The sequence below is a fragment of the Phocoena phocoena genome, chromosome 7, assembly GCF_963924675.1.
Source record: "Phocoena phocoena chromosome 7, mPhoPho1.1, whole genome shotgun sequence".
Classification (NCBI taxonomy): Eukaryota; Metazoa; Chordata; class Mammalia; order Artiodactyla; family Phocoenidae; genus Phocoena; species Phocoena phocoena.
Window position 1 is genome coordinate 69405123 of NC_089225.1, and position 13231 is coordinate 69418353.

General features: G+C 36.4%; 1 non-coding gene across 1 annotated transcript; it reads left to right on the forward strand.

Moving 5' to 3' along the window:
• Nucleotides 1-12750: 12750 nt before the first annotated feature.
• On the forward strand, nt 12751-12909 carry LOC136126228 (U1 spliceosomal RNA). Its single transcript, XR_010656115.1, has one exon. It is a non-coding gene; the product is annotated as a U1 spliceosomal RNA (small nuclear RNA).
• The last annotated feature ends 322 nt before the right edge of the window (nt 12910-13231 follow it).

A 13231-nucleotide genomic window follows, 5' to 3' on the forward strand; every position in this document is an offset into this window, starting at 1 on the left:
TGAAAATGAGGAGATATGATTTTTTAAAAAAAATTTATTTTGGAAATAATTATGGTGTTAGAAGAGTTGCGAAACTAGTAAGAATTTCCATGTACCCAACACCCAGCTTCCCCTCTGGTAACATCTTGTATGACTGTGCATTATTGTATATTAATAAATAATCACAAGCAATAGTTGCCTGAGTATCAACCAGTTTTGCAAATATTGAAATTTAATACCTGTTTCTCAATGATAGATGGAAATTACTGAAACTTTCTGATACACCAAAAAGGCAAATATTAAAGTCTATCTCAAAAAGAAAACTTGTTTACATTTTATCTTAAAAAAATAAATTAATGCGGAATGCATTCAAAGTTTTGTTGTTTTTTTGAAACTTCTACTTTCCAAAGAAACAAAGTCTCTACAAATGTATCATTCTAATGTGCCATAATCTGTTTATGCATTTTTCTATTGACAAGCATTTAGGTTGTTTCTATTTTTTGTTTATTTTGAATAATGCTGCTGAGAACATTTGTGTATAATTATTTTCTGTGGACATATGTTTTCAGTCCTCTTGGATATATACCTCAGAGTAGAATTACTGGATCATATAATAACTCTGTTTAGTATTTTGAGGACCTGCCAAACTGTTTCCCAAAGTGGCCATTCCATTTTATAATCACACCAGCTATGTTTGAGGTTTCTAATTTCACCTTATTGTTGCCAACAATTCTTAATGTCTATCTTGTTTATTTTAGCTACATTAAAGGGCACGGAGTATTATCTCTTTGTGGCTTTAATTTGCATTTCTCTGATGACTAATGATACTGAACGTCTTTTCAAGTGTTTATTGGTCATCTATATATCTTCTTTGGAGAAACGTCAATTCAGATCCTTTGCTCAGTTTTTAATTGAGCCGTTCTCTTATCAGATGTATGATTTGCAGATATTTTCTGCCATCCTATGGGTTTCTTGATGTTGACCTTTGAAGCACAAAATTTTAAAATTTTGATAAAAACCAATGTATATATTTCTCTTTTGTTGCTTTTGCCTTTGGTGTCATATCTGAGAAACCATTGCCTAGATCAAGGTCATGAAAATTTACTCCTAAGTTTTCTTTTAAGAGTTTTATAGTTTTAGCTGTTACATTATGGTTATAATCCTTTTATTTTTTTTTCTTTAAAAAAAGTTTTTTTTTAAGCTATTGCATTTTTCATTTTATTTATTTATTTATGGCTGCATTGGGTACTCGTTGCTGCACATGGGCCCTCTCTAGTTGTGGAGAGGAGGGGCCACTCCTCGCTGTGGTGCGTGGGCCTCTCACTGCAGTGGCCTCTCCGGTTGCGAAGCACAGGCTCCAGGCACATGGGCCTCAGTAGTTGTGGCACACGGGCTCAGCAACTGTGGCCCATGGGCTCCAGAGCACATGTTTAGTAGTTGCGGCGCCCGGGCCTAGCCGCTCTGTGGCACATGGGCTCCTCCAGGACCAGGGATCGAACCCGTGTCCCCTGCATTGGCAGGCGGATTCCTAATCACTGCACGACCAGGAAGTCCCTATAATCCATTTTGAATGGCATTTTGTATATAGTATAATGTAGGGGTCCAGTTTATTCTTTTGCCATTTGTACTAGCACCATTTGTTGAAAAAACTACTCTTTTTTATTTGGCTTGACACTGTTGCAGAAAAGAATTTACTATAAATGAAGGGTTTATTTTTGAACTCTCAATTCTACTCCATTGATTTATATGTCAGAATTATGTCAGCACTACACTGTTTTAATTACTATAGCTTTGTAGTAAATTTTAAAATTGGGGAACCTGAGTCATACAACTTTTTTTTTCTTTTTCAAGATTGTTTTGGCTATTCTGTGTTCTTTGTACTTCTATATGAATTTTGGCATCAGCTTGTCAATTTAGCAAAAAAAAAAGAAAAAAGGCAGCTGGAATTTTGAGAGGGATTGCATTATATTTATAGATTAATTTAGAGGAATTACCATTCTAACTTTATTAAATCTTCCAATCCATGAGTATGGAACATCTTTCTATTAGTCAGAGATTCTGACTTCTTGTACAAGAAGATTCTTGTACTTCTTTTGTTAAATTTATCCTATACTAATCTTTTTGCTATTATTAAAAATAGAATTTTTTCCTTAATTTCATTTTCAAATTGTTCACTGCTAATGTATAGAAATAGAATTGATTTTAGTATATGTATCTTTCTGAACTCATTTATTAGTTCTCAAAAGTTTTTGGTTGTTTCTGTTGGATTTTCTATATATAAAATTTTGTCTTCTGTGAATAGAGATAGTTATGGTTCTTCCTTTTGTATTATTCTGCTCAGGCCACTGTATCAAAATACCATATGGCTTAAACAACAAACATTTATTTTTCACAATTCTAGAGGCTGAGAAGTCCAAGATCAAGGTGCTGCAGATTTGATGTCTGGAGAGGGCCCTCTTCCTAGCTTGCATATGGCTGCCTTCTTACTGGATCTTCACATGGTGGAGAGAGTTCTGGTGTCTTCTTATAAAGACGCTAGTCTCTTCGTGGGGCACCACCCTCATGACATTTTCTAAAACATAATTACTTCCTAAAGGCCACACTTCCTAATACTATCACATTGGGGAGGTTAGGGTTTCGACATATAAATTTTGTGGGGGGTGGAGGGACAAAACATTCAGTCCATAACACTTTCCACTCTGGAAGCCTTTTAGTTCTTTTTCTTAACTAATCTTGAAAATCTGATTTTTATAGTATAATATATATAATAATATTTAATTGTAACAGGTTTTAAAAACTACAGTTATATTCTTTTGAACATCTGTTTCAGCCCATATTTTCAGTACAATAGTGGATGAACCTGGAGAGCAAATTGTCTTCATTTTGCCAGTACACTTGTCAGCAAAAATTTTGAATGCAACATTATTTCCAGGAATTTGTAGGCATTGTGGAAGTTAAAAAAAAAACAACGAGGTCTGTCCACAAACTTAATTGTATAGAGAAGCCAAGTTCAACATGCTTGAAATACCTCCAAAGGAAATGTAATACCAAATACAAATTCAATGGATATTAGGAAAACTAAACTGTTGCTGAGGTAAATAACAAAATTATGGAAATGGCAGAATACAACCTCATTCCTTTAAAGAATGGACGGGATTTGGCAATGAAGGTGAATAAAGCAGAAATTATTCAACATAAAAATTGGCATGAATAAGGTCAGAGTGTAGGGAAATTTCTTTTTAAAGTTCTATTCAACTCTTAAAAAACCAAATCATGCAGAGGATAGAATATAGTTTGAGGAAGACTGAAAAAAAAGACGACTGATAATATATATTTTGTAGTAAGACAGATATAAAGAGGGTAATTTAATAAAAATTAGAAACAAGGGTGAGAACTTCGGGGGGGACAAAAAAACAACTCGATGAAAGATTGATCATGGCAGAATGAAGCGGAGAGAATGGCAAAAATTACTGATATTGCTAGCTAATAATATGAGCAGAGGTCTTATGAATTGTTCAAAGTTCCAAAGCTGTGAATGGCAGAGCTAGAATTTAAAACAAACCTGACCCCAACCATGCTGCATTTCAGGAGTAACTATGGAGGTTGTGGACTTTATTACATTCCCCAAATCTCCAATAGCATATTATTTGTCCAACCCATGTTTCTCAATAGAGTGTTTTACATTTTTTACTGAAGTGTACCTCATAATAGAGCAGTGTGATTTCTTTGCAAATTCTAGAGGTTATAGCGGAAGATGCTCATGAAAAGTAGGAAAAAAGAAAAGATCGGGCATTTATACTAAAAATTTACATGAATGTGTTATAACGCATAATATGCAACTGCTGTTTTTGTTAGCATCATGTGACCCTGTCATACCAATTTGGATTCTCATGGCTAGTCATACTGCAGAAGCAAAGTGTAACTGATATATTGTACTCCCTTTCTGTCATTTAATGTTAGCATTCCTGTACATGCTTTATGCATTCATTTCTTCACTTATTCAGCAATTATTTTCGTACATGACACTGTATGTCATGTCTACTACATCCCAAGCTCCATGAAGAGAAATTAAGGCTTTGGGAAAAGAAAAGGCAGCTTGCTTCTTCTACTAGCTAAATTTTTCTTAACTATCCCCAGCCTTTCAGTTGGGGTAACATTGCATCCCTACTGGCCAGGGATAATCTGACTTTGTACCAGTTGCCCTGGTACCCTGTCTAATTAGCTTTCTTTTCACTTTCAAAAGTGTCCCAATTTGGGTGGTCAATTATATGGTTACCCTACATGTAATACATACAAATGCATATTTCAGTAAAATTTCAGTTTGAATGCATATCTCCAATCTTCAGCATCACTATTGAACTGAAATGGAAAATGTTAAGTATATGAATGACACAATTCTACAGTAATTATAGATTGAACTCCAAGAAAACAATCCAAACTAGAGGTGAGGAAGTTCAGTAATTCACAGAACAGGACAACACTGATTGAACACTTATGGCATATAGTATATTCTACTTTAAATAAAACCAGTTAAATAAAACCTTTTTCTCCCCCTTTCAGTCTATTGCTAAGGTTTTAGCAGAAACGTGAGATGAGTTGCTTTTGTGGGCAAAGACTGGTGATAAGCTGTTAACCTGGCAAAATCCATGAGCTGATAAAAAAGAGTAAGGATACAGCTTTTAATTAACATTCTTTGTTTACAGGGTAGAAAATCCTTTACTAGGCTTTTTACATGAACTGTTTTAGGAAAAGACTTGGTAGAGACAGGGAAAACTGCGATTAGTGATAGGAAATGCTAAATAAAAAAATGAATGCTAACGTTCACCAAGCATTCACTATACGCCAGGCACAATTTTAAGCGCTTTACTTGTACTAACTCATTTATCCACACAAGCCGTGATGGTATTATTTTAACCCCATAAATGAAGAAAATGAGGCACAGATTAGTTAACTTGCAGGGCCACTCAACTGGCATTTAAACCAGACATTCTGGATCCATAGGCCACACTTGTAAATATTGCCTGACAATTCTCATATGTTTGTAGGTGCCTATTTGCACGTAATAATCATGATGCTATCTTACATTTTTAGAACACGTCGTAGTTAACAAGTCCTTGTCTGAATATTCTGTCATATTCTCTCTCTCTCTCACCCGCTGCCGGTCTCACTCACACACACATACACAGACACATGCACACACAGGTATAGGCACAGATCCTGTGAAGCAGAGCGCGTTAAGATATCCCATTTTACAGATGAGATATATTTATGTGGTTTGTCCAAAGTTGTTCAGTTAAGAAGCAGTGGTGTTATGTGATGCCCTAGAGGGGTGGGATAGGGAGGATGGGAGGGATGCTCAAGAGGGAGGGGATATGGGGACATGCGTGTGCATATGGCTGATTTGCTTTGTTGTGCAACAGAAACTAACACGGTATTGTGATGCAATTATACTCCAAAAAAGTTCCATTAAAAAAAAAAAAGAAGCAGTGGAACAGAGGTTGGCTCAAGCTTAGTTCTTCATAGTCTACGAGCTTGTCATTCTACAATGTAGGGATCACAAGTGCACATGCTGAAATCTTTGTCACATTGGACCCTGGGAAGAATCCTTCTTGGCAACAGAAAAATGGAAAGAGCATGTTCATCAGCCTTTTATCTCTGGATATTTTCCCGTACCAAAGTGACTTTATAAACTTTCATGCTGATACAATGAACCCTACAAGAACAGGCTGATAGTTCACTTCAGTTTCCCACCTGTGAAATAGTGGTAATGTTAGTACTTACCTGCATCCTAGTTGTCAGAAATAAAATAACTAACACATTTGTAGAGTACACAAAACAGTGTCTGGCACTCTGTTGCTATCTCATGTTATTAATAAGGACTGAGTTTTAAAAAATGTGGGCAGGTTGTGAGAAATCATCCTCACTACTGGAAATAACTCCCAATGCTCAGGCACCTCTGATGTCCGGAAAACAACATAATGTTTTTGTGCTAATTATGAAGAGATACTGTCAACGACCAACATGTATTTGAGGAAAGACCTCTGTGCAGTGAATAGTTTGAAGAAATACAAAATGTATTTTAGGAAGTTCATTTCCTCAATGAGTTCATACTTTTCCATCAATTAAAAATACATTATTTTCATCAGGGCCTGCAAAGGGTAGGGGGGCTGGCAATGGAGAATTGATGTTTAATGGAGTATAGAGTTTCAGTTTTGCAAGACGAAAAGAGTTCTAGAGATGGTTCCACAACAGTGTGAATGTACTTACTACTGAACTGTGTACTTAACAATGGTTAAGATGGTAAATTGTATGTTATGTATATTTTACTGGAATTAAAAACTTAAAAAAAGAAAAAATATATTTTTTTAGTCTTACACAATCTTACTTTCACATTTCATTCAAGCACAAATTTGTGGAAGTTAAAAAAGACACACAGGAATAAGCATCACATGAATCAGGAAGTTATCAAATAACAAAATTATGTCTGTAATAAAGGAGGCTTGACAGATAGCCCTTCCCACCATCTCCCACCCCAAAAGACTGAATAGAAAACTGATGTAAAAGGCTGATGAGGAGAAATAGGATAGGCAAGTATGTCGTCAAAGGAAAAAAAGTACAAATAGAACACAGTTTAAAAATTCAATAGTGAAAAATCCATTCTGTAAACCTGAGAAAATGCCAAACTTGGATTATTAGGTCTTATTGATATTTTTATATTTTACTTACATGGGTGAAAAAATATTGTTTCTTTTCCTCCCGTTTTCTTTCTTTTCCTTTCCCTTTACTCCCTCCCTCCGTTTCTTCTTTGTCAAACTACCCAGTCAAACTTGATTTTGCAAAAGGTGCTTTATGCTTTGTTTTTTGTTTGGTTCTCTCAAGCTAGTCAGCTAAGCAATGAGATGTTTGTTGTACCACAAAAAAAGTAAGAACAACTCTCAGTCTTTGAGCAAATGTATTTGTAAAGCATTGACATGGCCATTTTCACAGCAGGGCAAATAAGCAAATTAGGGTATTCTCTAAGGTATTCTTGTCTGTGACTCTTGTATTTTAGTATTGTTATCACAGTACTTGACAATTTATTTGCATGTATTTATTTATCTATGTTAAATTAGAAACTAAGTGAAATATTTCTAAAGTCTTTTAACCCATGTTACTAATCAATGTGTATGTGTGTGTGTGTCTTTGTTGTTTATTTACACCACTCACAAATTCACATCAACTTGTGCACTGAAGAAGCAATAAATGCTAAGTGGCAATTCTTAACATATTGGGATCATAGGCCCTTTTGAGAATATATTCAAAATACCTATGAAAACACCTAATATTGCATGCAATTTTAGGTCATCTAGGAACTTTTTGGAACACGTTCATGTAGCCTGTGAACTACGTGGACACCAAAAAACCTCTCAGACTAAGAGAAAATAGAAAATAGAATGAAGACCTTGTCAGGGATTCAGATAAGTAACTTTCTAGACCAGGAAAGAGCAATTAGTTGCTTTAAGTGATGAAGTTTTTAAAAATTTGCCTTTAGAATACATTTTAATACTGTGTGGTCTTACTACATAGTTATGTAACATTTAAAAAAGTAAAATTACTTTTTTATATACATATATATATTTGATGAATCATGGTCTCTTTAGTTTTGTATATTTATACCATTAACTTACATTCATGTATATAAACATGAATCCCTGATACACTGTATGATTTGAATAAAATTTTTCACTTTTAACCATGTTTAGTTTATTGGCAGTATGGTTCTGAAGATGGAGAAAATCCTTTTTCATTTTATCAACATTCAAAACCTTCTTTGTTGCCTTGTATCTTCATAAATTTTATTCATCAGGATCTGTGTATTGGTAAGCAGGTGAAGTCTACCCAGTAAGATCAGCCAAGAAGATGTTATACGTCCTAGATTAGAAACATACATTTCATCAATGTGTATACTGGGATCTATTTGGGGGATCTACCACCACCATAAAGTGGTGGTAGATCACACTTTTGGGTTGTGTTTTAGGTAGGCTAGTGCTTTGAAGTACCGAACAAAAGGACAAATCAACTTGGCACCAACAAGTATTGTATCTGTATATGTTTTCCTTTTGTAAGATGTGGCTTAGGACAAATATTTCTTGATAACATTATGCAAATTGTGGTAAAAGGAAAGAAAAGGAAATAGAAATATCTGAAGGAAAACAGTTACGTTATTAAAGCAAGAGATAAACTGAAAAAAATATTTAGTATTAATAATCTAGATTAAGAAATATTGGGGGGCTTCCCTGGTGGCGCAGTGGTTGAGAGTCCGCCTGCCGATGCAGGGGACACAGGTTCGTGCCCCGGTCCGGGAAGATGCCACATGCCGCGGAGCGGCTGGGCCTGTGAGCCATGGCCGCTGAGCCTGCGCGTCCAGAGCCTGTGCTTCGCAACGGGAGAGACCACAACAGTGAGAGACCCGTGTACCGCAAAAAAAAAAAAAAAACTAAACCACTAAGTTTACCTGATTGCCTAATAAGTTATTTTCTATTGAATATTAAATTTAGGGTAAATGAATAATAGTTAATATTTTTTGAGGTGATTGGAAAAAGGATAGAAAGGATATGTTTATTTTTAATAATAATCATAAGATCCTAAAAACAAAGTTATGGGAGAAAAGCTATAAAATCACAAACAAATAAAAGGATGTATATATATCTTACATGGTTGTTTTTCTGATATTTTTTTCCTTACATATTATGATAGAAATAAAAAACTATTTTAGGAGACATTTAATAACATTAAAATAGAATTTGCACATTATAAAGTTTAGGACTGCTTACTTCTTGCACAGTGTTTTACATGAAGAAAAGTAAAGAAAAATAAGCTTGTTTCTAATAGCATCCTTTGTAACGTTCATTGTTTGATTAAAATCATGAACATTGGCCTTTTTTTCCCGTCTGTAAGGTTTTATTTTTTTTTTAATATGAGGTATAATTGACATAGAAAATCAAATTAGTTTCAAGTGCACAACATAAAGGTTTGGCATTTGTATACATAGTGAAATGATTGCCACAGTAAGTCTAGTTAATATCCATCACGATACATAGTTACAGAATTTTTTTTCTTGAGAACTTTTAAGAGCTACTCTTTTCACAACTTTCAAATATGCAATACAGTTTTATTAACTATAGTTGCTGTGCTGTACATCTCTGTGACTTATTTATTTTATAACTGGAAGTTTATACCTTTTGATCCCCTTCATTCATTTTGCCCACTGCCCACCTTCTGCGTTTGGCAACCACCAGTCTGTTATCTGTAATCTACGGCCTTGTTTTTTTCTCTTTTAGATTCCATATGTAAGTGAAATCATATGGTATTTGTCTTTCTCAGTTATTTCAGTTAGCATAATGCCCTCAAGGTCCAACTAAGTTGTCTCAAATGGCAAGATTTCATTTTTGTCTATGGCAAAATATATACGCAACATTTTCCTTATCCATTCATCTGTTGATGGACACTTAGGTTGTTTCCATATTTTGGCTGTTGTAAATAATGCTACAATGAATATGGGGGTGCAGATATCTTTTTCAGTTTTAGTTTTAATTTTCTTCAAATAAATACCCAGAAGTGGAATTGCTGGATCATATAGTAGCTCCTTTAATTTTCTGAGGACCCTCTATACTGTTTTCCATAGCGGCTAGACCAATTTATATTCCCACCAATAGTGCACAAGGGTTTCCTTTTCTCCACATCCTTGCCAGCATTTGTTATCGCTTGTCATTTTACTAATAGTCATTCTAACAAGTGTGAGATGATATCTCATTGTTAGCCATTCTAACAAGTGTGAGATGATATCTCATTGATTTGCATTTCCTGATGATTAGTGATGCTTGAGCATCTTTTGGACGTCCATTTCTAATCAGAAAACATTGAGTGATTGATACACTTTAAAAATAAGTGATCAGGGGCTTCCCTGGTGGCGCAGTGGTTGAGAGTCCGCCTGCCGATGCAGGGGACACGGGTTTGTGTCCCGGTCCGGGAGGATCCCACATGCCGCGGAGCGGCTGGGTCCGTGAGCCATGGCCGCTGAGCCTGCGCGTCCGGAGCCTGTGCTCCGCAACGGGAGTGGCCACAGCGGTGAGAGGCCCCCGTACCGGAAAAAAAAAAAAAAAAAAAAAAAAAAAAGTGATCAGTCTAGCATTTTAGTTATATAGTGGATAATGGACTCAGCTATATTCTTTTGGCTTTAGGTCTTTTTATTTTGAGAAGAGAACTACAAATTCTTTTTGATTTTTAAAAAAATGCCAACACAGTTACAGGACAGTTACAAAGATGTATTGGAAGGCTTATCAATGATAATTTTCTTTATGGATAAATTTAACACTTTAAATTGAATTTGGATGCCAAAGAAATACATAAAAATTTAAAGTATCTATTACCCTGCTCTCACTTCCATATATATATATATATATATATATATATATATATATATATATATATATATATATATATATATATATACTTTTTTTTTGCGGTACGCGGGCGTCTCACTGTTGTGACCTCTCCCTTTGCGGAGCACAGGCTTCGGATGCGCAGGCTCAGCGGCCATGGCCCACGGGCCTAGCCACTCCGCGGCATGTGGGATCCTCCCGGACCGGGGTACAAACCCGTGTCCCCTGCATTGGCAGGCAGACTCTCAACCACTGCGCCACCAGGTAAGCCCCCTTATATATTTTTAAACATTATTTTTTTTCTTTCAACATGTATGTGTTGAGTTACAATTATGTGGCAGGCATTGTACCAAATGTTGGAGATATAGCAGTGAGCAAAACAGTTGTAGTCACTGATAATTAATTAGGCTCCAGAGTGAGCCTAATACAAGTGAAATGCCCACGGTCGCGAGACCCCTCCACAAGACCACCAGAGACAAGAGTCAAAGCCAAACGGCAAGGGTCATTTATTGCAGGTTCGAACCTGGACCTCCGCGCACTCGTTGCCGGTGACGCTAAGAGGTCCCGATGGAGTTTAGTACAACTCTTTTATAGACAGGTACAAACAAGCTCGGGACCTTCTGCGGGGCTTTCCAGGGGTGGGGAGTACTGATTGATTGGTTAACTTTTAAACAAAGACACTAGTCACTGATTGGTTAACTTTTAAACAAAGACACTAGTCACCGTCTGATTGGTTGGATGGTTGCAAAAGGGGGTTCAGCAAGCATAGTTACAGAAGCGAGAGCGGCTGGTTAAGTTTCGGTTTCCTGAGGCTTTGTTTTTCAATTAGGAATACTTAAGATGGGGCCATAGTTACAAACAGTACAAACAGGAAGATCGATGCAATCCTAGCAGCGCTACGGCCTAATGGCAGGGCATCAATTCAGTCCTATTTCTACCAAAGTAGAACATAGCCCTTCACAAGCTATGGAGGAGAAATAAATGGTGCTGTGATTATGTTTAACAGTCCTTAAAATGAGTGAAAACACTGACGTAAGCTATTATCTACTAACTCAAATTATCTATTGATCTAATCCAAATTTTTAGAATGGCATTCTCCTCTAGCAGGTTAATAAATAAATTTCCTGTTATGTTTGTTTCATGATTCTACAACCTGCAAAATCAAAACCTTTAATTGGGTTGTGATCAAATTTGTCTCATGGAAAAAGTTGTCATATTTTTTAAATAAATAAATTTATTTATTTATTTTGGCTGCATTGGGTTTTTGCTGCTGTGTGTGGGCTTTCTATAGTTTCGGCAAGCAGGAGCTATGCTTCCTTGCGGTGCACGTGCTTCTCATTGCGTTGGCTTCTCGTTGCAGAGCGTGGGCTCTAGGCGTGCGGGCTTCAGTAGTTGTGGCTCTCCGGCTGAGTTGCTCCGTGGCATGTGGGGTTTTCCCGAACCAGGGATCGAACCTGTGTCCCCTGCATTGGCAGGCGGAGTCTTAACCACTGCGCCACCAGGGAAGTCCCTGTCATGTTGTTTTAAATAAAAGTGGTGGTGAATAAAAATGGCTTAATAGTTATGGATATAAGAGACAGGTGAATTAAAAAATGATGCCCATTTAGTATTAACTTTAATTTTCCTGAAGAGAGGTGACAGGCCTAAAATAGTTGATTGTTCTTTTTCCTTATAATTTTAGAAGGAAAATACTTTGTTTTTTCACGTGACATTAACAGTACTATAGGACTTGTATTTGCAAATGATAGGACCAACAATGGATTAATTTCCAAAATATACAAACAGATCGTACAACTCAATATCAAAAAAACAAACACCCCAATCAAAAAATGGGCAGAAGATCTAAACAGACATTTCTCCAAAGAAGACATACAAATGGCCAACAGGCACATGAAAAGATGCTCACAATCTCTAATTATCAGAGAAATGCAAATCAAAACTACAAAGAGGTGTCACCTCATTCCAATCCAAATGGCCATCATCAAAGAGTCAACAGATAATAAATACTGGAGAGGGTGTGGAGAAAAAGGAACCCTCCTACACTGTTGGTGGGAATATATTGGATTGGCCAAAACATTTGTTCGGGTTTTTCCATAAGAGGTTACGGGAAAACCTGAACCAACTTTTTGACCAACCCAATACATTGGTGCAGTCACTATGGACAACAGTATGGAGGTTCCTTAGTAAACTAAAAATAGAGTTACCGTATGATCCTGCAATCCCACTCCTGGGCATATATCCAGAGAAAACTATAATTCGAAAAGATACATGCACCCCAGTGTTCACTGCAGCACTATTTACAATAGCCAAGACATGGAAGCAACCCAAATGTCCATCGACAGATGAGTGGATAAAGAAGTGGTATATACCGTGATCACAAAGGTGGTTTTCCCAGGGTGAGGCTCATCCATTGCACTGCGGGTGTGCTGACCCCTGTGATTTCCCCAAAGGTGTGAAACTCGACTGCATAGTTTGTGGTAGTGGGGGACTGTGTTCACGCTCTCCCCTGAAAAAAAAGTGGTATATATATGCAATGGAATATTTCTCAGCCATAAGAAAGAGTGAAAAATGCCATTTGCAGCAACACAGATGGACCTAGAGATTATCATACTAAGTGAAATAAGCCAAAGACAAATATCATATGATATCACTTTTATGTGGAGTCAAAAAAAAAAGGTACAAATGAACTTATTTACAAAACAGAAAGAGACAGGCATAGAAAACACACTTCTGGCTACCAAAGGGGAAGGGTGGGGGGAAGGATAAATTAGGAGTTTGGGATTAACATATACACACTACCATATAAAAAATAGATAACCAACAAGGACCTA